Source organism: Muntiacus reevesi, chromosome 3 (genome assembly GCF_963930625.1).
Source record: "Muntiacus reevesi chromosome 3, mMunRee1.1, whole genome shotgun sequence".
Classification (NCBI taxonomy): Eukaryota; Metazoa; Chordata; class Mammalia; order Artiodactyla; family Cervidae; genus Muntiacus; species Muntiacus reevesi.
The window spans coordinates 225724682-225748563 of record NC_089251.1 but is presented as its reverse complement, the minus strand read 5'-3'; the positions used below and the strand labels follow the sequence as shown (position 1 = coordinate 225748563).

Below are 23882 nucleotides of genomic sequence, written 5' to 3'. Positions count from 1 at the left end.
AACGTCTGAAAATAAAATACCTGTCCTTTTGCCACTATAAAAGCATATGTGTTGATGTGAAGGTATTTATTTTTAAGCACATGTACAAAACCTTATTACTACATAGTAGAATCCGCTTTTGCCTTCACAGCATACTTGTCAAAGTGCTGTCTATAGTGCCAAATGATTACAGCGGATTAATCCATGTCTCAATCCTCAGCCTTCCAGTACAAGCTCCAATATATTCCCTCTTTTAAGTCATATGGCATTGAGCATCCTGTCATTTGCGATTGAAGGAATCCTAATTTTTATTTTTTTAAGTTTCAATCTACGTATCATTTTTTAAACAAAGTTAGTGGTTGTTACTAATAACAGTTATATTTGGATAGCAGGATTGAATGACTTTTAAAATTTGTATTTCTAATGTTTCCCTTGACAGATATGTTGTTATTGTGTAATAAAGAAAATGTAAATTCTTGAAACAACAGGATGATTATATTTAGATATCATCTCTCTCAAACAAATTTTTCATACTTCTTGCAAATCAGGCAGTTTTTCTCTCATGAAAGTACACATATTACTGAATGGATGAAGCCAGCATTTATGAAAAATAAAGGACAGTCTGGAGATTTCTGACCATACATCCCCTCAGAGAGATGGCAAGAAGAAGAAGCTGCAAGTTAAACTAGATTTTTTCTTAAGATGAATGTCTTTCCAGTTTCAATACAGGAATGAAGGATACTTTCTCTAAATTTTATAACATGGAAAGTCACAAGATTACTTTACTAAGAAAAATTATTTAAACTACTCATTACTATTTAAGCACAAATTGCCTAGGGAAAAAAATGTGCTGATGCTTCTATTCCATGTCCAGATTGGTCAACCTGGTCTCTGGTCAAATCAGAAAAAGAAAGGAGTTAATTTTTTATCTTGTTATTAGAAAATATTTATTATATTTTTATATTTCACTGTACTTTTCAAAGTAGCAAAAATCAAATATATTAAAAATAATAGTCAATGAACATCTACTAGGTGCCAAGTGCTTTACATACATTATCCCAACTCTTTTAAGTTAGGATTCAGGTAGGGACACTGAAGCGCAAAGGGAAATACATATACGCATTCGATCCATATAGTTGCTCAATCCTCCTATCCAAATATAACTGCTACCAGCAATGATTTGCAGCAACCACTGACCTTAGACACTATGTATGTATGCATATGGGCTTCCCAGGCGGCTCAGTGGTAAAGAATCCGCCTGCCAATACAGGAGATGCAGGTTAGATCCCTGGGTCCAGAAGATCCACTGAAGTAGGAATGGCAACCCATTTCAGTATTCTCACCTGGAAAATTCCATGGTCAGAGGAGCCTGGTGGGCTACAGCCCATGGGATCACAGAGTTGGACATGACTGAGCAAGCACACACGTATACGTATATGTTTTTTTTTGCATTTATGTATTTGTGCAAATTTACATATCTAATGTATTGTGATGTTGGTATTTGAACTCAAACCTGTTTAATTCTCAAGCAGCTTCAGGTCTGCACTATCCTGCCTCTTAGTAGAGCTTATGTTCTGCTTTTGAAAAATGCTGGTATGTGTTTTTTAGTTATGAGAGATTGAGAGAGAAATGACCGAAGTTAGTTGAATAGTTTTTGAAACTCTTTCCTTTAACGCAGGTAGACCTCAAACTCCCTTGCCATCAGCAGGGATCACAGGCTGAGGAAACAGGTTGGCCTCTTCCAAGTTTTACTTCATCATCTCCAGGTGACCACAAAAAATCAGAAGAACATGATAGGCATGCTGGTACAGAGGCTACACTGAAGTTGCATGAACAGTAATAACATTTACTATATAAAGAGTAAAAAATTAGAGACTTCTGGTTTTAATTAGGCCTTATATTTCCTCTTATGTGCTAGAAAATGAATAAAAGAACATTTCTCCTCTCATATCAAGGTAATCTTATTTACTTTCATTTTAAATCAAAATACTAAAAACCTTTAAGAAAAGGTTAGAAAGTTAACTTTCTCTAGTTCATTCTCTAAGTTAATTTTCTGTAATTGTAGACTGCCTATAGCATATACTAAATAAATACTAAAATCTCTAAGTAAATGACCAATAAATGTCATTTGCACATTAAACTCAAAGTTGGGGCAAAGTAGTTAAGATAGAGTGATAAGAGAGGCAGGGTCATGAAAATTTGATATTTATGAAAGACAGATCAAGAAGAGATGGGTCAGAGCACCCATCTCAACAAATGTAATTTTAGAAAGATGCCATAATTAAATTTAGGAACGAGTCTAGAATCTAAAGTGATGCCTATATTAAAAGTAAATAAACAAACCAAAAAACCCCAAACAGAAAGACTATACCAGAGGCTAAAGTTAGATGATATCATTGTTTGTTTGCTTTGTTTTTTAACAAAAGGACTTTGCTTTTCTGGTAAAGGGATTATTTAGGTTGGACGCTAGGCTGAGGATGTTTCTTTTCTGAGGAGTCACGTTTCTCTTTCCAGATGGTTTCTCCTCCTTCAACTCAAAAAAAAAAAAATGCTTTTATGGTTATTGATTTTGATTAATGGATACTGTTATGGGAAACCATTTTCTCTCCCTTAAGGAACACAGACCCCTGTGATAAGGACAAAGTTTAGGTTTAAAACTGTTTGTCCATCACTAACCAATTGGACTGAAGAGGACTATGCCTAGTTCTTTGCATGATTTGAGAGGATCTAGCCTCAGTAGTAGGATTTTCATGGTTAAAGTCTTTTCATTTCTTTTCATTATGCGGCTAGAATACAATGGCTAATGAAGGAAAAGCTCTTGATTGGGGGCCTAATTTCGATTCAGCCACATAATTAATGTTCCTGGGGTCAAGCTCTCGCCTAGTGGATGCCCCATGGGCTTCCAACGGCTGAATTGAGGGAACTGAACAGGGGGAAGTCATCTTTGCAAGCCCAGCTGGGCTTCCCCAGTTACCCCTGCCTGGCTGAGCCAACTCCGTTGCATCCCTAAGCCCTGCTGGTTATCTGTTATCAAGCGGAGCCAGAGGAAATTGATGGAGACAGTGCCAATATCAGTGCCCCCGAGGCTTTCTCCCTTTGCCAACCTTAGCTGTAGAGAAACTGGTCTCATTCTCTGTTAAGGCTATTGATTTTTTTCCCTCCCTCAGGCCAGTCCCACATTATGCTCCTTCCAGGGTCTGAGAGCTGTGTCTTTCAGCAATGTTTCTTTTAGAACATTCATTTACAGAATCAAAGAAGAGCTCCCCTGGGTATCCTGTTATCTTGCCAGTTTTGACCTGAAATACAGCTGGAAAATGCAGGCAGCTCTGTAAATAACAAACCTGACCTTCGTCACTTAGAGCTTCCTGGAATGCTGCTTTTTCAAAATGACTCTAAGAAAATCAAGAGATAGTGTTCACTTCCTGCCCACTTCTTCTCTGGGTACCTGTATTTAAATCCCCTCTGGCTATGTGTAAATGATATTTATGGTTTCTGTTTTCCCCATGGTGGATATACTTTTTAACTGGTGGTTCCTGTCTTGAATAAATTATTCATTCCTTTGTTTAATCTGTATTTGTTTATTCAAGCAATTCACTCATTCATTCAATACTTACCTTATTATTTACTTATCTACTTCATGCTTCATGTGCCAGATGATGAAGTTTCTGTATGGAACCACACAGAGATGGTCCTTTTTCTTATGCACAGAGTAGTGAAGTAGATAGTAAATAAAGAAATGTGCTGTGTGGTGTTAGGACAAAAGCACACAATATTTTAAAACAGTACAGCCATTTAGATAAGGGAATCTGCAGAAGTGACATCCAAGGTGACACTGCTGGGAGCTGGGACATTGCTCTCCACATGTCATGTCTGTGAAGACTAATAGGAGGGAATAAAGGGAACTGGACTGCAGACAAGAGATGAGTTAGGAAGCTGATGTTCAAATCCGCAGAGAAAAGATAACTTGCCTAATGATACAGCTAGGACTTTGGAAGAAACTTATGATATTCTTGTCTCATTTCATCAACATAGAGAAATAGCAAATAAATTTTTATGTGAAAGAATTATTTTATTTCAAAGCAGTTGAAATTTCTACTTAATTTTTAAAATAAGAGTAGGCAATAGAGTAAAATATACTATAGATGAAAAAGAGATTATATTCCAATCACCCACCAACTCTTCCATTACCAGTCCCGTGTTAGCAGTGAGAGTTATCCTGCCCAACTTCATCTGTCCTTGTGTGAATGTATGTGTACATCAGTCAGTTTAGTTCAGTTGCTCAGACATGTCCGACTTTTGTGACGTCATGAACCACAGCACGCCAGGCCTCCCTGTCCATCACCAACTCCCGGAGTCCACCCAAACCCATGTCCATTGAGTCGATGATGCCATCCAGCCATCTCATCCTCTGTCATCCCCTTCTCCTACTGCCCTCAATCTTTCCCAGCATCAGGGTCTTTTCGACTGAGTCAGCTCTTTGCATCAGGTGGCCAAAGTATTGGAGTTTCAGCTTCAACATCAGTCCTTCCAATGAACACCCAGGACTGATTTCCTTTAGGATGGACTGGTTGGATCTCCTTGCAGTCCACATATGTGTACATATGTGAATGTAAATGTGTTATTACATAACATGTCTTACATAAAAAGAATACTATTTACATTATCAAAAAATTATTTTTTACTTAATATAGATGTCTTTCCATATTAGCACATATAGATAAACCTTATTTTTAATGCTTGAATAATGTTTTATAAGATATAAATGTAAGTACAATAATATGTTAATCATAGTATTTCTGTTGCTTTTTATAGCTTTGATTTTTGTTGTTTTTGTTGATTAGTTGCTAAGTCATGTCCAACACTTTGTGACTCCATGAACAGCAACATGCCAGGCTTCCCTGTTCTTCGCTATCTCCTGGAGTTTGCTCAAACTCAAGTTCATTGAGTCAGTGATGCCATCCAAGCCATCTCATCCTCTGCTGCCCTCTTCTCTTCCTGCTCTCAATCCTTCCCAGCATCAGGGTCTTTTCCAATGAGTCAGCTCTTTGCATCAGGTGGCCAAAGTATTGGAGCTTCTTTAGCTTCAGATCAGTCCTTCCAATGAATATTCAGGGCTGATTTCCTTTAGGATTCACTGGTTTGATCTTCTTGCTGTCTAAGGGACTCTCAACAGTCTCCTCCAGCACCACAATTCAAAAGGATCAATTCTTCAGTGCTCCTTCGTTTTGGTCCAATTTTCATATCTGTACATAACTACTGGAAAAACCATGACTTTGACTGTACGGACCTTTGTTGGCAAAATGATGTCTCTGCTTTTTAATACACTGTCTAGGTTTGTCATAGCTTTTTTTCCAAGGAGCAAGCATCTTTTAATTTCATTGCTGAAGTCACCATCTGCAGTGATTCTGGAGCCCAAGAAAAGAAAATCTGTCAATAACACTTTTCCCCCTTCATTTGCTATGAAGTGGTGGGACTGGATGCCACGATCTCAGTTTTTTGAATGTTGAGTTTTAAGCCAGCCTTTTCACTCCTTCTTTCACCCTCATCAAGAGGTTTTTTACTTCCTCTTTGCTTTCTGCCTTTAGGGTGTCGTCATCCGCATGTCCTGGCAATCTTGATTTTGGCCTGTGATTCATTCAACCTGGCATTTTTCAGAATGACGTACTCTGCATAGAAGTTAAATAAGCAGGGTGACAATATACAGCCTTGACATACTCCTTTCCTAATTTTGAACCAGTTCATTGTTTCATGTCTGATTCTATCTGTTGCTTCTTGACCTGCATACAGGTTTCTCAAGAGATAGGTAAGGTGGTCTGCTATTCCCATCTCTTTAAGAATTTTCCACAGTTTGTTGTGATCCACACAGTCAAAGGCTTTAGCATAGCTGATGAAGCAGAAGTAGATGTTTTTCTGGAATTCCCTTGCTTTCTCTATGATCCAACAAATTTTGGCAATTTGATCTCTAGTTCCTCTGCCTTTTCTAAATCTGGTTTGTACATCTGAAATTTCTCGGATCACATACTGCTGAAGCCTAGCTTGCAGGATTTTGAGCATTGGCTTGCTTGCATATAAAATGAACACAATATTGTATTGCAATTTGGACATTCTTTGGCATTGCTCTTCTTTGGGGTTAGAATGAAAACTGACCTTTTCTAGTCCTGTGGCCACTGCTGAGTTTTCCAAATTTGCTGACATATTGAGTGCAGCCCTTTAATAGCATCATCTTTTACGATTTAAAGTAGCTCAGCTGGAATTCCATCATCTCCACTAGCTTTGTTGATAGCAATATTACCTAAGACCCACTTGACTCCACACTCCAGGATGTCTGGCTCTAGGTGAGAGACCATAGCATCATGATTATCTGGGTCTTTAAGACCTTTTTTGCATAGTTCTTCTGTGTATTCTTGGCACCTCTTCTTAATCTTTTCTGTTAGGTCCATAACATTTTTGTCCTTTATTGTGCCCATCTGGCATGAAATATTCCCTTCACACCTCCAATTTTCTTGAAAAGATCTCTAGAGATGACCTGGGGGGCTCATCTTCAGACGTCATGCGCTTCTGCGTTTTCATAGTGTCCATGTGTTCTCTAGGCAAGAATACTGGAATGGCTTGCCATTCCTTCCTCCAGTGGACCACACTTTCAGAACTCTCCAGTAGGACCTGTCCATCTTAGGTGGCCCTGCATGGCATGGCTCATAGCTTCACTGAGTTATACAAACCCCTTTGCCATGACAAGGCTGTGATCTGTGAAGGAGTTTGATTTTTACACTTAGTTTTTTAATTCATTCAAAAATTACCTTGGTATATTGTTTGAAGTGAAATCACAATTATTTTTACCCCCAAAGTGTTGTTTGTTGAATAATTCATCCTTTCCTTACCATCATCATGTACCAAATTCTCTCATAGACATGTCTTTTTGGAATCTACTTTCTATTCCAGTGATTTATTTATCTATGGGTTTCACAGATGGTGCAGTGGGAAAGAATTGCTTGCCAGTGTAGGAAATGCAAGAGGTATCAGTTTGATCCCTGGGTCTGGAAGATCCCCTGGAGGAGGAAATGGCAACCCACTCCAGTATGCTTGCATGGAGAGTCCCATGGACAGAGGAGCCTGACAGGCTACAGTCCTTGGGGTCACAAAGAGTCAGACACAACCGAGAACAGCAGCATTTCTCTATTATTATGGCTGCACCACACTGTTTTATTAAAGTTGCATGATATTTTGACATCTTATAAGTAAGAGCCCAAGAGTGGTGGTTAGGCTTGTAGTCACTGGAATCAGACCAAAAATGACTCCAAACTCTGGAGAATAATAATCTATTTACTCTCAATGTTGTTTATGATCAGTGCCTTCTGACATCAGTAGGATACCATTTTCTGTATACTGTACTTCAGATTATGATTAAAAATTGATTTGGTGCTGACTTTCAGTGAGAGTTGTGTATTAAACAATTTAGTTTAAACAAATGGAATTCTTTAAAACACCACTTTAAAAATGATCTTCTTTCTTATAAATAATTAACTTGGACACAGTGGTGGCTTTAATAAAGTTATGAATAAAAATACCTTTGAGAACTTGGTAACTGTCTCCTTCCACTGTGAACCATGCTCAAGGCCTGGGGTATAAAATGCAAATATTGAGGTGTGTTTTTATAGCTGGCAGCTTAGGCTGTGGGCAGCTCTTGAAGAAAGGAGGAGAGGACTGAGAATAAAACATTATTTTTGAATCCTATGTGAACAGCAATACCTGTGGTAACTGAGGATGAAGTCCAGAATGTAGAGTCCTTAGGAGAAATTGCAGCTGGCCCTGTGGATCCTTTGAATCAGTCAGTTGGAAAAATGCCATGAACAAAACCTCTTGAATAAGCTAAAAGGAAATATTTACAAATATTAATATTATGTTGCTGGGATTATGTTCGCAGGCAAAGTATGGTAAAACTTAAAGTCTCAGACTCTGATTCTGCAAGGAGAGTCTGATCAATGGGCTGCATAGGGAGATAAAATATACGAAGGCTTGATTTGAACTCATAAGGAAGTTGGCAACCACTAACTGAAAAGCCAGATCTAGTTTGTGTTTGAGGGCAATTTGAATTGTGAAGTCCAAGAGTAAAACACTGGAATCACAAAATGTTCCTACTAGTTCAGCAATATACTGTTCAACAACAAAATGGCCATTTATCCTAAAAACAGTAGGCACTCATTATGATATACTACCCAATTTATCAGACACTAAATCTCTTTTAATGATACCTAGGGCCAACTTAATGAATGCAGCTAGAAAAAAAAAATTCTTATTGAGGCATCCACAGACATCAATTCCCCCTCACGGTTCCTTCTCCTCCTCCTTCCCTCATGCTCTCTCCCTGTCTATCTCTCTCTCTCCCCCAAACACACACACAAACAGACACACACACCCCCAGTGCACTGAGGGAGAGCTGTCAATCTTGCCAGGGTTAACCAGAGGCATGAGTAAGCATGGCCCTGGTTACTCTCTTTTTCTCCTTTCCTTTAGTCACACGGCCAATCCTATTAAAATCTTCCTCTCCCAAGCTTTCCTTAGCTGTTTTCCCCCACCATTCCTGCTGTCACCATCCTTGTCTAAGCCTTGATGATAGCAAGAGTAGACTAATTATTTTCTTCTATCAGCCTTCCTTCGACCAATCCATCAGCTTCTCCAAGAACATATTTATCTTCTTGCATTGCAATCATCACCCCATCTCAAAATCTTGAATGGCCCCTATTTTCTGTAGAACAAAGACTGAACTCTTTATTATGGCCTTTCACAACCTGTTTCTAAACTACCAGTCTCATTACTGTACATAAAGTACAACACCGGGAAGCCAACTCCCTATTCATGGCTCCCCACAGTCTCCCTGCCCACTCTTCTCTTCCTGTTTCCACTGTTTTTTTTCATTTCCTTAAAAAAAAAACTAAATTCTTTCCCTCAAGGTTCAATTTACAGTCTTTCTCTTTTCATGACCTTCCTTAACTTCTCCATGTCAACAGCCACTACTTCCTCTGAACTGTTTTAACAAACCTAAGTCAAGTTGCTGGGTAATATTAATTTTGGAGATTTTTGGAATATTGGGAAGTAGAAGGTGGGCAAAGAATATGGCCTTTAATATTGCAAGTGGTTTTCTATCTCTAGAGGTAGAGATTCTGATTAGCTTTTGTGGAAGATTGTTTTGGGGAATAGTAATCATTAATTTTAATCAAATATTTGGACATATGGTAGGATAGAATCTTGCTCTTTTGAAGCTAGGTGTGGGTACATGATTGACTTTGGCCAATGAATAGAGAAGTTAAGGGATGTGTGATAATTCTGGTTGAGACACATTGAGTCAATGTGTGATTTTCTGAATTTTTTCCCTCTGTCTTATAGGATGATATAGAGAAGAGCCCAGGAAATCACCAAATCACCTCTCCTGGGTGAATCAGAGTCCATCAAAGACCCATGATGACCTCGAGCTCACCCATGATTAGTAGATAGCAGGAATAAGAAATTAATCTCAATCTTTAAGTCATTAAGATTTAGGGGTTGTTCCTGTGTATCCTGAATATGCTGCATATTCATAGACTATCCTGAACAACACATTAAGAAAATCTTCAAAAAGCACCTCTAACTTCACAAATAAAGGAGGTGCCCTTCCAGTTTAGGGGTTACTCTCTGAAAGCATAATTTGCTTAAATGCAATTTTAAATTACCAAGAGGTGAACTGAGAGTTTATATCACAAAATCAAGAGTGAAGAATCCTAGTGCCAGCTCTTAAGAGTCATTTCAGGACTCCAGAAATGCAGGGTAATGCTTGGAAGATCTACTAAGCAGATGAGCATACATATTCTTGGGAAGAGTGGGGCATCTCTCATTTCCACAGCAAATGGAGCTGCTTTAGTTCACAGAGGGGGGATTTTTGGAGCATCCACAAGTTTGATTGTTCCCTGAGGAGAATCAGCAACAGGATAACAAACAAGTTCTTTGTAAGACCATTGACACTGGCAGAAGGAACTGTAGTCACAGAGAAAGATCATAGCAGTTAATTCTTCACTGAGGGCTAATGACTCCAGCAGACTTTTTTTTTTTTCCATTTATTTTTATTAGTTGGAGACTAATTACTTTACATTATTGTAGTGGTTTTTGCTATACATTGACATGAATCAGCCATGGATTTACATGTGTTCCCCATCCCGATACCCCCTCCCGCTTCCCTCCCCGTCCCATCCCTCTGGGTCTTCCCAGTGCACCAGCCCCGAGCACTTGTCTCATGCATCCAACCTGGGCTGGCGATCTGTTTCACCCTTGATAGTGTACTTGTCTCAATGCTGTTCTCTCTGAACATCCCACCCACGCCTTCTCCCACAGAGTCTAAAAGTCTGTTCTGTACATCTGTGTCTCTTTTTCTGTTTTGCATATAGGGTTATCGTTACTATCTTTCTAAATTCCATATATATGCATTAGTATACTGTATTGGTCTTTATCTTTCTGGTTTACTTCACTCTGTATAATTGGCTCCAGTTTCATCCATCTCATTAGAACTGATTCAAATGAATTCTTTTTAATGGCTGAGTAATATTCCATGGTGTATATGTACCACAGCTTCCTTATCCATTCGTCTGCTGATGGGCATCTAGGTTGCTTCCATGTCCTGGCTATTATAAACAGTGCTGCAATGAACATTGGGATACACGTGTCTCTTTCAGATCTGGTTTCCTCAGTGTGTATGCCCAGAAGTGGTATTGCTGGGTCATATGGCAGTTCTATTTCCAGTATTTTAAGGAATCTCCACACTGTTCTCCATAGTGGCTGTACTAGTTTGCATTCCCACCAACAGTGTAAGAGGGTTCCCTTTTCTCCACACCCTCTCCAGCATTTATTGCTTGTAGACTTTTGGATAGCAGCCATTCTGACTGGCGTGTAATGATATCTCATTGTGGTTTTGATTTGCATTTCTCTGATAATGAGTGATGTTGAGCATCTTTTTGTGTGTTTGTTAGCCATCTGTATGTCTTCTTTGGAGAAATGTCTGTTTAAATCTTTGGCCTATTTTTTGATTGGATCATATATTTTTCTGGAATTGAGGTGCAGGAGTTGCTTGTATATTTTTGAGATTAATCCTTTGCAGCAGACAGACTTTTGTGAGCACAAATGAAGTAAACCTTGTGGAGTTCCAGAAATAATTAGAGGATATTATGGGACTAGGAGTTTGAGTCAATGTCATCTGGACCATAAAATAAAGTTGACTTCATTTATTACTGGATAAGCTGAGTTATGTTAATGCAATTATTATTTGAAAAGTTTGTCTATCATTATTAGTTGGTTTATAATGATGAATTTGCATTTCATATTAAAATCTCATCTTCACAAATGCATTGCTTCTTGAAGGCAAGGAAATGTTTAAATTCAGCGTGCACATAATAGGGGATTGTTAATACTGATATGGAGTTGTGGAAGAAGTTTATTTTGAGCAAAAAGAATCATTTTATTTTCACTGTGGGTAGAATTGAATGTACTATAGCAAATTGAGAATCTGAATTTCAACAAGAGAAGAACTTAGAGATAATTTTGTCCAGTGTCTTCAAAATGGGCTTGGAGGAGCCCTTCCTATAATTTCAACAGGACATCAGATGTCTTAAATTTTTTCATACAAGCTACTCTACTTTTATCTGTTCTGTTAGTGATTTCTATAGGCAAAATTCATTTGAAAAAAATGAGTCTGCTGTTAATGTAAGATTGACCTAGGCCTTTGACTAGATTGATATAGTTCGACTACCTTATTTTATACAAGCTTTGCTGCTGCTGCTGCTGCTGCTAAGTGCTTCAGTCGTGTCCGACCCTGTGCGACCCCATAGATGGCAGACCACCAGGCTCCCCCGTCCCTAGGTTTCTTCAGACAAGAACACTGGAGTGGGTTGCCATTTCCTTCTCCAAGGCATGAAAGTAAGAAGTAAAAGTGAAATTCCTCAGTTGTGTCCGACTCAGAGACCCCATGGACTGCAGCCTACCAGGCTCCTCCGTCCGTGGGATTTTCCAGGTAAGAGTAGTGGAGTGGGGTGCCATTGCCTTCTCCATTATATAAGTTCAACACAACACATGTTAAATGGTTTGTCCAAGGACATATATCTGGTAAAAGCAAAGAAATCAGGTCTCCTGGTAGCCAACCTAGTGTGGTCAACCACAGTTATTGATTTGTATTCTTTATTTTTTAAATACATTGCTTAATTATTCTGCAGTTCCAAGTGTTCATTGACAGAGGAATGGATAAAGCAGTGGCACATATATAAAATGGAATACTGCTCAATCATAAAAATAATGAAATAATGCCATTTCCAGCAACATGGATGGACCTAGAGATTATCACACTGAGTGAAGTAAGTCAGACAGAGAAAGACACATATGATATGATATCACTCATATGTGGAACCATTTTATATACTTCTGCTTCAACCAGACACTTAGAAAACCTCAGAGATGAATGAAGTACAGTAATGAGGAAAAAAGGATCTTGGTATAGTTGGAAAAGTCCCTAGTCTTAGAATCCTACCTTAGATTTGGCAGTAATCTGATTTGTCTTTCATGTGATGAGTCTGTCCCCTTCACAGGACCACTACTGATGGGAAATTCTGCGTAAGTGGGATGACTGAAAAAACCAACCTCTCATCTTTGAACAATAGAGACTGTTCTCTAATTTAGTCTTTCATTGAATTTGAGTTTTTTTTAATTGAAATATAGTTGATTTACAATTTTGTGTTAATTTCAGTTATACATCAAAGTGATTCAGTTATATTCTTCAGATTATTTTCCATTATAGGTTATTACAAGATATTGAATATTGTTTCCTGTGCCCTATAGAAATCGTAGGTGCTTCATTGAACTTAATATCAGTAAAACAGTCTAACCATTCTCTTGAGAAGGCATTATGCCAGTGGACATACTTGTGTTTAGCTTGACTTTGAGGGAATCAAAAAAAATTAATTAGTTACTATATTTCACAATACAAGTGTGATGCTAAGTAGAAGCTTCCCCTTTTATACAGGAAATGAGCCCTTCAGTTTTCCACAATCCCCACCACTCTGTATCGCTGGGCCTGATAACCTCTCTGAACACAGGCATTCCAGACGGGCTCCATGGACCATGCTGTAAATATACCACGTTGCCATGTTTGCCGTTGAGACCCCATGGATTTATTATGCAAATGTTCAGACTTTTCCTAAATGAGTGTATTAACGGCCTGAAGAATGGTACTTGCCTCTTTCAAATTCCAGTTTTGTGGTTCATTAGGAATGAAAGGGAGAAAAATGGGTCAGTGAAACAAAATAGGAGAGAGAAGCGTGTGAACGGTGAGGTGGAGCAGCAGTGTGAATAAAAGGAATCCATGGAAATGTACGCACACAGGAAGCAACCCAAAATGGGAATGATTTTCCCAGTGGGGAGACAGTTATTTACACCATCTGGGAGACAGTCAGACACAGCAATCTCACTTGTGAAGCAGAGGACAGTCGTTGTGTGGGCTCGAAGTGGACTGTCCAGCTCTGGAACCAGGTCCAGATATGGAGATCTGCTCGGCTGGTGGCAGCAACTCCAAATGCAGATGGACGCTGCCTCTGTCAAGCCAGCTCTCACCTTATGGCAGCTCTCTGGGATACAGTCTGGAAACACCATATGGGATATAGCCTTCCCCACATAATCCCACAAAAACTGTCTTACAGTCACACATTATGAATATTTCATTTTTCTTCACAAATCCAGTTCCAAGGTGTGGAATATTCCTTTTCTTTTTTCTTTGCTTTCCCGGTCCTTGGTTTAAATGATTTTCACTTAGCTAAATTGAACGCTTCCTTATCCAATTTAGGATGTTAGCAGAGGGTTGAAAATTATTTACTATCATGGAAATTAATAGGAATCTGCTAAACTTTCTTACTATGCACAGAACAACTGAGTAGACCCTTTTACAAGAAGCAATTGGTTTGACTTTCTTTCTCTCTTTCCTTTTTTTTTTTTTTTTGCCAGAATTGGATAGATTTTTAAAAGCAGAGTTGGCTAAATAAATTTGGTGGTCTGGTTTCCTGGAAATGTGGCCTCTCTCTGACCCAGCTTAAAGGGATAATCTTCAAAGCTTCTTTCTTATTCTATGGTTTAATTTTAAAATATTAACTATCAGTCATTTTAGTTCATATATTGTTTTGAAATCCAGCTTTGTGGCTATTGCTTTGTCTCTTGATATTAGAAGAATCATTTCGTCCTCCTAGAGTTACTGATAGCAGCTGGCTGACAGGACAGAGTGTGCTACAGACTGTGCCGAAGAGGGAGGGGAAAATACCATATCTAATTAAAGCAGCGGGGAACGTTTTTAGCAAGGCAAATTGTAATCCTTTATCTGGAAATGGGCCAGGGCATTAGGGTTAACAACCCTGCTTGTGAAAAATAGTCATAAAAAATATATACCCACCCTAGTTTTATAGATCACAAGTGTCTGGGATGTCCAGGTTGACACTTCATTTAAAAAGCCTTCTTATTAGTCAGTATCCTAACACCTGCTGAACAACATGGCAGAAATTTAGCAGCTACAGAAAGAAGGTGTCAGCTTCAAAAGTGCTCATGGATCTTATCTGTCCTGGATTTTAGCAAAAATTCTAACTATCATCTCAGGTGGGGACGGGGGATCAATTGTGCTTTTAAAGGAGCAGGGCATAAAACAGTTAAAAACTAAGTTTCTTTTAAATGGATCCTTCCTTTCTGGGTCAGAGTCCCAGGAATCAACCCCAACTGCACCACTTTCTAGCTATGTGATACCCAGTGAGACAGTTGGCTCACCTCACCCTCAGTTTCTTTCTTTGGAAAATGAGGGTAACAATATTCACTGGCTTCCTTCTCCGAATCATAGTGAGGATCAGATCAAATACCATCAACCCTGTGAAAGCACGTGATAAATAGAGCAGCTTCCAAACTTTGCTGCTGTTGTTTTGGTATTAGAGCCTGCAGATCCCAGCTATTGAGCAACATCGTAAAGCCTTAGTTGGAAGGCTTATCTCTGAATTGGCAGGCACGTTTCTTAAGAGTAGATTTAATCTATCAACCAAACCTTCCGGTTTAATTCAGTGCCTGGACCCAGAGTCAGTGTCTACGTGTTTTTTTTTTTTTTTTTTTTAGTTATACTTTGAATTGTGTCTGAATCAAATAAGAGACCCTACGGGGCAAATGGGGACTCAACAGGTTGAGGCAGCTGTTAACGGACAAGCCACATAGACTCACAGGGTAAACTTTAGGGAGAGGATGTCAAAATTCATGTATTTAGGAGTAGAGTTTCTACTCCTTAAGAGTAGTGTAACTAAGGGTTGAGTAAGAAAGTTCAAAATGCAGCCTCTAAAATGTGGGCAAAATAATAAAAACAAAACAGAGACTAGGATTTTCGTGTTTAGAAATGCCTAATATGCTGCCATTTCAAGTTGTGTCATGGTTAGCATGGGTTCCATCCCAGAACTACTTTCTTGTTTCTAAGGAGGCAAATTCTAGCTATAGGATGCGTTTGGAATAAAAAATAGAAAAAAATCCTGAGATAAATAGCAAAAGCACTGACTATACCTATCCTCATACCTACTTCTGATTATATTATTGTTTTAACAAGAATACCTACCAAATGTAAAAAACATATTTACTTGTGTTCCTAATCTTTACATTTTAGAACTTTTCAGATATTGATTTTGAGTTTCAGACCAAAAAAAAAAAAAAAAAAAACTTTTTCACTTTCATTCAAATTTCTTTTGCAATTGCAAAGATTTTGATCCAAATGCCTATTTGTTATTTAGAAACACTCATTTACACAAGAGTTAAGATGGAAGGGATGTTTGGTCTGCTTATTTGTTGCTGTTGTTAAATTAATATGCTGTGTTCAGAAAGAAATAAAGGAAAAAAGTTCAGAAATAACATGGACAGTTAAATTCAAATAGTTCATCAAGAAAAGTGTTTTTCTTTAGTGATTAGATGGTGACCTGCAGCCTCCATGAGTTATTTTCATTCAACAAAAGTCACAGCGCAGATGTGAGAGGAGGTAAAGGCCTGCGCTGAGCCTGCCAAATACTGTACAAGTTTGCACGTTTTTCCCTTTGTGCCCATTCTCTGCTCTGCAACTAAAGTCGACCTTGCTTGTCTTGATTCTGAATCATCCTTCGCAAGCACACCTGGAAGCTCAGGTCTTCTTTAGGGCAATGTCATTGTTTTACTGTCTCCAGCAAACTCTGGGCCAGAAGGCTCATCTGCTCTCAGTGTCATTCATGTGCAAAGTAGAAGCTGAACTGAACACATTATCTCAGAGCTGAAATTGGTCTCTCCAACAGTACCAGCCTCTTGAAGGGGTGGCATGCACTTGAAGGTTGGTTATTAGTTCCAAAAGCTGCAGAAGCATCTGCTCTCGACTAGCTAGAAATCATGTTTAATAACAAGAAAATCTACTCCAGCCAAATCTCTGTTGGGAGGGCTCACACAAGAACAAAAGGCCCCCACTTCCCCTGATTTCCATAACAGATGTAGTATCTGATGCATGACAGCTCAGCGCAGCCCTGCGCCATTATTCCCTTACATATCCATCTGCAAGAAACTGCACTTTCATTTTATTAATTGCTCTGGTGGACTGCACGTTATTTTTTGTTGCCCAGAGAGTATTCTGTTTGTGCTTCATGCTACACTGGTCACAATAATAGTTACTTTTCTTAATGTTAAAGGTTATTAGCCTTCTTCTTTCACTTTGCTATGCATCTTCCATACTCAGTAAACTATTAATGTCTCCCTGGGGGGTTGACAGTTTCACTTAAGTTGTGTTGGTCTGGGGTTCCCATCCCTGGTGCTGCTTCTTTGTCTTTTTATCCAGCATTCCTGGGACAAGCCAAATATGGGGGAAAGTCATTAGCAGGATCCTAAAGACTGAATGCAGTTCCTAACGCTTTGAAAAAAATCACATAACAGAGCATTCATTTTGACATTTTTGAGTCAACAATCACTTTAAAATCACACACACACAACCACAGATAAAAATATTTGCTGCTTTAGAAAGACAAATGCTGTTAATTTGTATTTAGACCAAGGTCAGTTTTCTCCTACTGGTGAAGTTTTAGGTGAATGGTGAAGTTTGCTTCTTGATCCCACTAGTGGGCTGGCTATGACACAGCCAGCCACCATCCCCTGTCACTTTAATAGAAGCTGGATCACAGAAGCTACTGGACTGATAGCACTAAATGGGGTGTGAGAGGGTAGGGGGGTTGATAAATGGGGTGTGAGGGGGTAGAGGGTGGGGTGGGGGTTGATAAAGTGCTTAGGGGGGAAAGAATAATGAAAAGATAGAATATAGTAAGCAGAAGAACCGTCAAGTATAAAATAATAATAATAATAATAAATAATCTCCACATTTCGTTTATTTAGTAGAATGTTGATTTATTTATTTTTTAAAGTAAAATAGGATGTACATGTGAATCTTCATCCTTAAAAGACTCTGTTTAGAATTTAAAGCATCATAAATTGAGAAAAAAAAGACATTAAATTTACTACTGAGTCCAAAATCACTTGAGTGCAGCTATTGTTCAGGTATTATGAAAAAAAAAAAAAAGATATAGCACATCAAGGACAAAGTCACAACAACAAATATGTATGAATCTGCCCAGTCAAGCTCATTTAAATATAATTTGCATGTTTGTGTAACTAGTCATGTAGAATTGGAACAGCAGAATAAATGAGCTGTCCCTATTACCAAAATTTCCCGAGTAGAGTATCAAAACATCAGAGCAACACTGAAATCTTGCAAATGGTATAGCAAAAGTGAAAGATTACACACAGAGAAAGAAACTTATACTTCTATTAACTATCCCTTCTATGACGTGTAATGATCTTGCCTACTGACTCTTAAAAAAAATGAAAGAAAGAAAAAATAAAACAAAACAGCAGCAAAAGCTACAACATATCTACTTATAAGTGTCATGTCAAAAAAAAAAAAAGTGTAATGTCACTGGGAATCTTTCAAGATCTTTATTTCTTTCTGGACCTGGAACATGTCCACTTATAGACTCATCCACAATTTTTAAAATGTAATTATAATAACCCTTCTAATCATCTATGTTATAAGCTAATGCTTTGATCTAAGATTTCTTTTTTGCATAGGGTTATATTTTGAAAAGCTGTCACAAACAAGTCTGCACAACTGAATCAGTAACATATGAAAGTGTGCTGTGACTATATACTATTATTTAGCTTCTTCTTGGGTATCTTTTAGAAGATTGACCCCCCCAAATACTAATACCAAGAAAGAACATGTTTAATATACTTTGTCAAATATTATTTAATGGGAAAAAATTATTTTTAAAAATATTTTATTTCTATTTTTATGTGTTGCAATGGATAACAAGAGGAAGAAGGAAACAATTCATAGCTAATAAAAGAGAAGCTTATCAGTGTTCCAAGTCTGTCCCTGACCTTACCCCAGTCCGTTTCTCAGCCTAGCTTCATATGGAGGAGCGAAATTTCTCCCTCAGTCCTGTCCCTGTGACTGAAGTCGCAGCTGGCAGTCATGAGAACTAATCAGAATAGACCCTTTTGAGATTTTGCATCTTGAAGTCTATGATGGGTGCGTGGGCCTCTGTTATTTCCCTTCTGCTTCACATCCCAACTTTACCCACCCCACATAACTGGGCTAATCCTCAGTGAGAATTCAAGACCCGAAAGAGACTTCGGAGAAACTCCTTTCAATCCCTACGTTTCACAGATTAGGTAAAGAAGTGTCAAAGCGCTCTTTCTCTTCAACCAGGCGGCCGAGCAGCAGACGCAGAGATGCAGATCTTTGTGAAGACCCTGACGGGCAAGACCATCACCCTTGAGGTCGAGCCCAGTGACACCATTGAGAATGTCAAAGCCAAAATCCAAGACAAGGAGGGCATCCCACCTGCCCAGCAGCGTCTGATCTTCGCGGGCAAACGTTGGAGGATGGCCGCACTCTGTCAGACTACAATATCCAGAAAGAGTCCACCCTGCCCTTGGTGCTTCGTCTGCGAGGCGGCATCATTGAGCCTTCCCTCCGCCAGCCCGCTCAGAAATACAACTGCGACAAGATGATCTGCCGCAAGGGTTAAGCCCGCCTGCAGCCCCGTGCTGTCAACTGCCGCAAGAAGTGCGGCCACACCAACAACCCGCGCCCAAGAAGAAGGTCAAGTAAAGCTCCTCCACCGGCTTCTCCTTTGCCCGCAGGGCGGCCTCCTGCCCAAGCCCCGTGGTCCTGGGGCCTCAATAAAGTTTCCCTTTCATTGAAAAAAAAAAAAAAAGAAGAAGAAGTGTCAATGCATCGACTACGTAATTACTTAAGAACCATATGAGTTTGGGATTCTCTTTCTGGATTAGAAAAAAGCTATGATCATCTAATTGACAGAGTAATAAATTACATATGTGTAAGCTTTTGAAAAACATTCAACACACTCATACCATCTGTGTGATAGTCTTATCACTCCAAACTCTCGAGGAGGCTTGGTAAGCATCCTTATGTCAACTGGCCATGATAAGGATAAAGGAAATGTTCTGGGTCAATTAGCAGAAATTCAGGCAAAATGGAAGGGTGAGAAAGAGGTGGGGAGAAGTCTGTTTAAACATCCGCTGGAGACACTTCTTGTCTCCCTACTACATGCCAGGCATCACAGCTCAGAAGATGAAAGACACAGTCCCATTCTTCAGAGGCTGATGGTCTGGCGGGGCAGGGAGATGTGAAAGGCAGTGTTCACAACAGAGTCACACAGGATGCCTTGGGGGCAGAGCAAGCATGTATCTGAGAATCACACCCAGTTTGACAGAGAAGGACCATGTCTCACTAGGCTCTGAAAGGTGAGCTTGGGTTTGAGTTCATCAGTCAGGTGGGAGTAAGTGCATCCATCCTTACAGCATTGCCTGCGGAGGTGACTCTCAGGATGAGGGGTTTCTTGGGATGTTTTTAGCAATCCCCTTTGACTCCTCCCTGCTCTACTCTTCAATATTGCTTTTCATTATAAACAATGGAGAGTTATCATGAAACGCTTAGTAATATGTACATAAGAAGTGCAGTTACACTCCTATGTATAAAACAGATAACTAATGAGAACCTATTGTATAGCACAGGGAAATCTGCTTAGCGCTCTGTGGAGACCTAAATGGAAAAGAAATCTAAAAGAGAGGGGACATATGTATATATATAGCTGATTCACTTTGCTGTACGGTGGAAATGAACACTATGTTGTAAAGCAACAGTACTCCAATTAACTTCTAAAAAACTGAAAAAGATATAGCTAGAACAAAGCAATAAAATAGACTTAATAAGTTAGAAGATAATAGAAGAACTAAACCAGTACAATAACATTTTTTAAATGGAATTATTTGTTCAAAAACCCATGCCAGCAGTTTTGGACCAGGTGTACCCCATCGGGAAGAGTGATCCATAATACCACTAACATGTCATTAAGCTTGGGTTATTTAAGCCACCATCCCTGATTCATCCTTTTTAATTTTCTCCCTCTCTTGAACACAGTGTGTAAATTTGTGGCTAATGGTGACTTATGTCTTGTTCCAAAAAGATAAATGAGTGACACTTGAATGACAAATAACTGTGGACCCAGCAGCCATGCTTTGCTCCAGGAAGGAGAAGAGGTGAATGAAGAAAGACTCTGCAGCCTTCTGCAAAAGCTACAGAAAGAGAATGAGTTTGCAATGTTAATATAGATGCACAGGGAAGACTTTTCTGCACCTCTTTTTTTAAATTTTATTTTAAAATTTTTGTCTGTACTAAGTCTTCAGTATTGTATGGGCTACTCTCTAGTTGCAGTTCGCCAGCTTCTCGTTTCGGAGGCATCTCTAGGGCATGGACTCTAGGGCATAGGGGCTTCAGTATTTGCAGCTTGTGGGCTCAGGAGTTGCAGACCCCAGAGCTCAGGTTCAGTAGTTGTGACTCATGGGCTTAGTTGCGCCTTGGCATGTGGAACCTTCTCAGATCAGGGATTGAACCCATGTCTCCTGCGTTGGCAGGCGGATTCCTTACCACTTGAGCCACCCCGGAAGCCCTGCTGCTGCTGCTGCTAAGTCGTTTCAGTCGTTTCCGACTCTGTGTGACCTCACAGATGGCAGCCCACCAGGCTCCTCCGTCCCTGGATTTCTTCAGGCAAGAATATTGGAGTGAGTTTTCCATTTCCTTCTCCAATGCATGCATGCATGCTAACCTGCTTCAGCCATGTCCAACTCTGTGCGACCCTATAGATGGCAGCCCACCAGGTTCCTCTGTCCACAGGATTCTCTAGGCAAGAATCCTGAAGTGCGTTGCTGTTTCCTTCTCCAAGGAAGCCCTGCTCATCTTTCTAACACAAGCTCCTCCTGAATCCACACACACTTTACCCTTAGCACTGGAAAATCCTGGCTCGATCATTTTCTGCCACCTTTCAAAGGTGGCGTTAAGACAAGCTCACTTCCTCTGTTAGGTCCCCCCAAACTCACAAAGATCTTTGGAATGAGAATGAAAACTGCATCTCATTAAGTGAGTAGAAGGTGGTTCAAGTAGAGTCAGAGGAAGGAAACTGGGCCAAGTGTTCCATAAATTAATATTATGAAAGGAGGAAATTTCCCTTTGCCCCTGCTGATCAGCATTCTTGATTTGCATAGAAAATCCAGTGGCGAGGCCTTTTAAATTTGAGCAGTACTGTTTCCTCTCTAGGTCATTTCTTACTAGAAAAGGAGGCGAGAAAAAGCTGGGGGGCATTTTAGGGTGCCTAGAGGTAGTGTGTACTTGAAAAGGAAACCCAAAGGAGCTTAATTCTATTCATCACACCCTTTCATTGTCCTTGAAATGGAGGCACGGTGTTTCTGCCAGTGCCCAGGCTGAGGGAGCTGGCAGAGGGACTCAGCGCTGCAAGGCCGTTGAGGCTTTTCAGTGGTGACAGCTTTTCTCCCAATGTGTCCGGGTAGGAGTTTGAGTTGACAGACAGCAAAAGGGCGGGGAGGAGGGAGGTTAGACAAACAAGTTGAACAACAATCACCCTTCTCTCCATAAGGGCACCTTGGCTAGAGGACAACCGGAGCAAAACTACTCTGGAAAAGAGGCCCCGTCCTCCTGCCTTGGGTGTCTTTCGTGAATACAACTCAAGCACAAGGCACCGGCACTATCTCCCTGTGGGTCAGCTCTTTGAGGGCCTTAGGAAAGGAGAAGCTCCCTGCAAACAGGTCAGGGGGCAGGAAGAAAGCCTTCGTGGGAGCTTCTTAAAACACTATCACGATGGGACTTCCTTGGTGGTCCAGTGACTAAGAATCTGCCTTGTAATTCAGAGGATGTGGGTTCATTCCCTGGTTGGGGAACTAAGATTCCACATGCCCCTGAGAGCCCATGTGCTCCAACTACTGAGCCTGTGAGCCACAGCTATAGAGCCTATACACCTCAGGATGCAATGAAGATCCCATGTCACAGCCAAATAAATGAAGGATTAAAAAAAAAAAATGACAAGGATGAAAACTTATTTTGCAAACTGTGAGACTATAAAAACTATCTTTTCCCACCACCCACCATGGTGCCTGGTCCCCAGACGGTGTGCCAACGAGCCACGTTGAAAGCAAATAAAAGAAGAATGGGTGCTGGTATTTGAGATATGATCCAACGTCTGGACCAACTGATCTCATATCTCAAGCTGTATGGTGCTCCGTTGCAGCTGATTTGGAATTCTCCATCCTCTTGAAAGAGCTGGGTGGCTGTTGGAATTTGGCAACTAAAGGGAAAGAAAACTATTTCCATTTGAGCTTTTGCTGTCACATGCCTGGAGCCATCCAGTGACATGTGGAGTGTCAGACATGAGTGATGGCCACTGTGAAATCTCACAATAGAGTTTTACATGATCTTCCATAAACACGTCTCTGAGGCATGGGTGGGGTCATTAAGCAGAGCCTGTGAAAATCAGGAAGTTAGTCTGACAAAGTCAACACATGTATTTCTTCTTTGCTTTGCCTTCTGTCAGCATATGTTTATATGTTATGACAGAGAAAGGACCACAGTGATTCTCCTGCCTTGAATGTTATTCTAGCAACAATCCCAAATAAAAACATGACTCTGGGTATGGCTAGTGAATGGATCTCCAGAGAAATGTGAAGGCTCACTTTACAGGCAAATTAACAAACAAGTTGGTTTGTCTGAAAAAAAAAAAAGATGCTGTAAAACCTGAGTGGTTGAGTATGGTCCCCCAAATGGAAGGCCCACACGTGCTAGGGTCCCAAGCAACTTGATAACTATTCCAGACTGTTCCTTTGTGAAATCCCTCCATGGGAGGAAAATATGATGTTTGAAATAAAGATGCCCCGGCTCCACAGAGAACGTAGAGAGGAGGCTTTGGGCCATAGCGTGTGGTTACTGATGGGCTTCGGCTGTGACCTCTGAACACAATTTCTATTCAATTGTGTGGTGCTAAACAGACTCCCACAACCCAAAACACCAAAACCCACACATCCTCTTCTGCTCCTGCCAGGAAAACATTCTCTCACCCAAGTTCACTTGTAAATTTCTTTTCATCACAAACACTTCCCCACCTCAGCACCCCGACAGCCGGCTATAGTGGTGACACCTCGTAATTACAGTTATCCAGCAAAAAGTATTGGAAAATCTGGTGATAAATTGCTTGAATTCTGTGAAATTACTGTCACCAGTATATCCACAGCTTCTGCGAGAGAGAGAACTTGCAGGTGTGGAGGCGCTTCAAGACTATTTTTTCTGTTTTTTTTTTTAAATGCAATTTCTGTAGTCCAGGTTGGGTTGCAATTCTATGCTAGGAAATTTACATTCACTCAAGCAGCACTGAAAACATGATAGGAGGGTTAACATTGTAATCAGCTAAATGTGGACAATTTTAGTGGTGGATTACTGTGAGAAATTATGAGTTGTAGGAAGC

At 39.9% G+C, this 23882-nt stretch overlaps 1 pseudogene; it reads left to right on the top strand.

Moving 5' to 3' along the window:
• The first annotated feature begins 18745 nt into the window (after positions 1–18745).
• LOC136163426 (ubiquitin-ribosomal protein eL40 fusion protein-like) lies at positions 18746–19128 on the top strand (annotated as a pseudogene).
• Positions 19129–23882: the final 4754 nt, after the last annotated feature.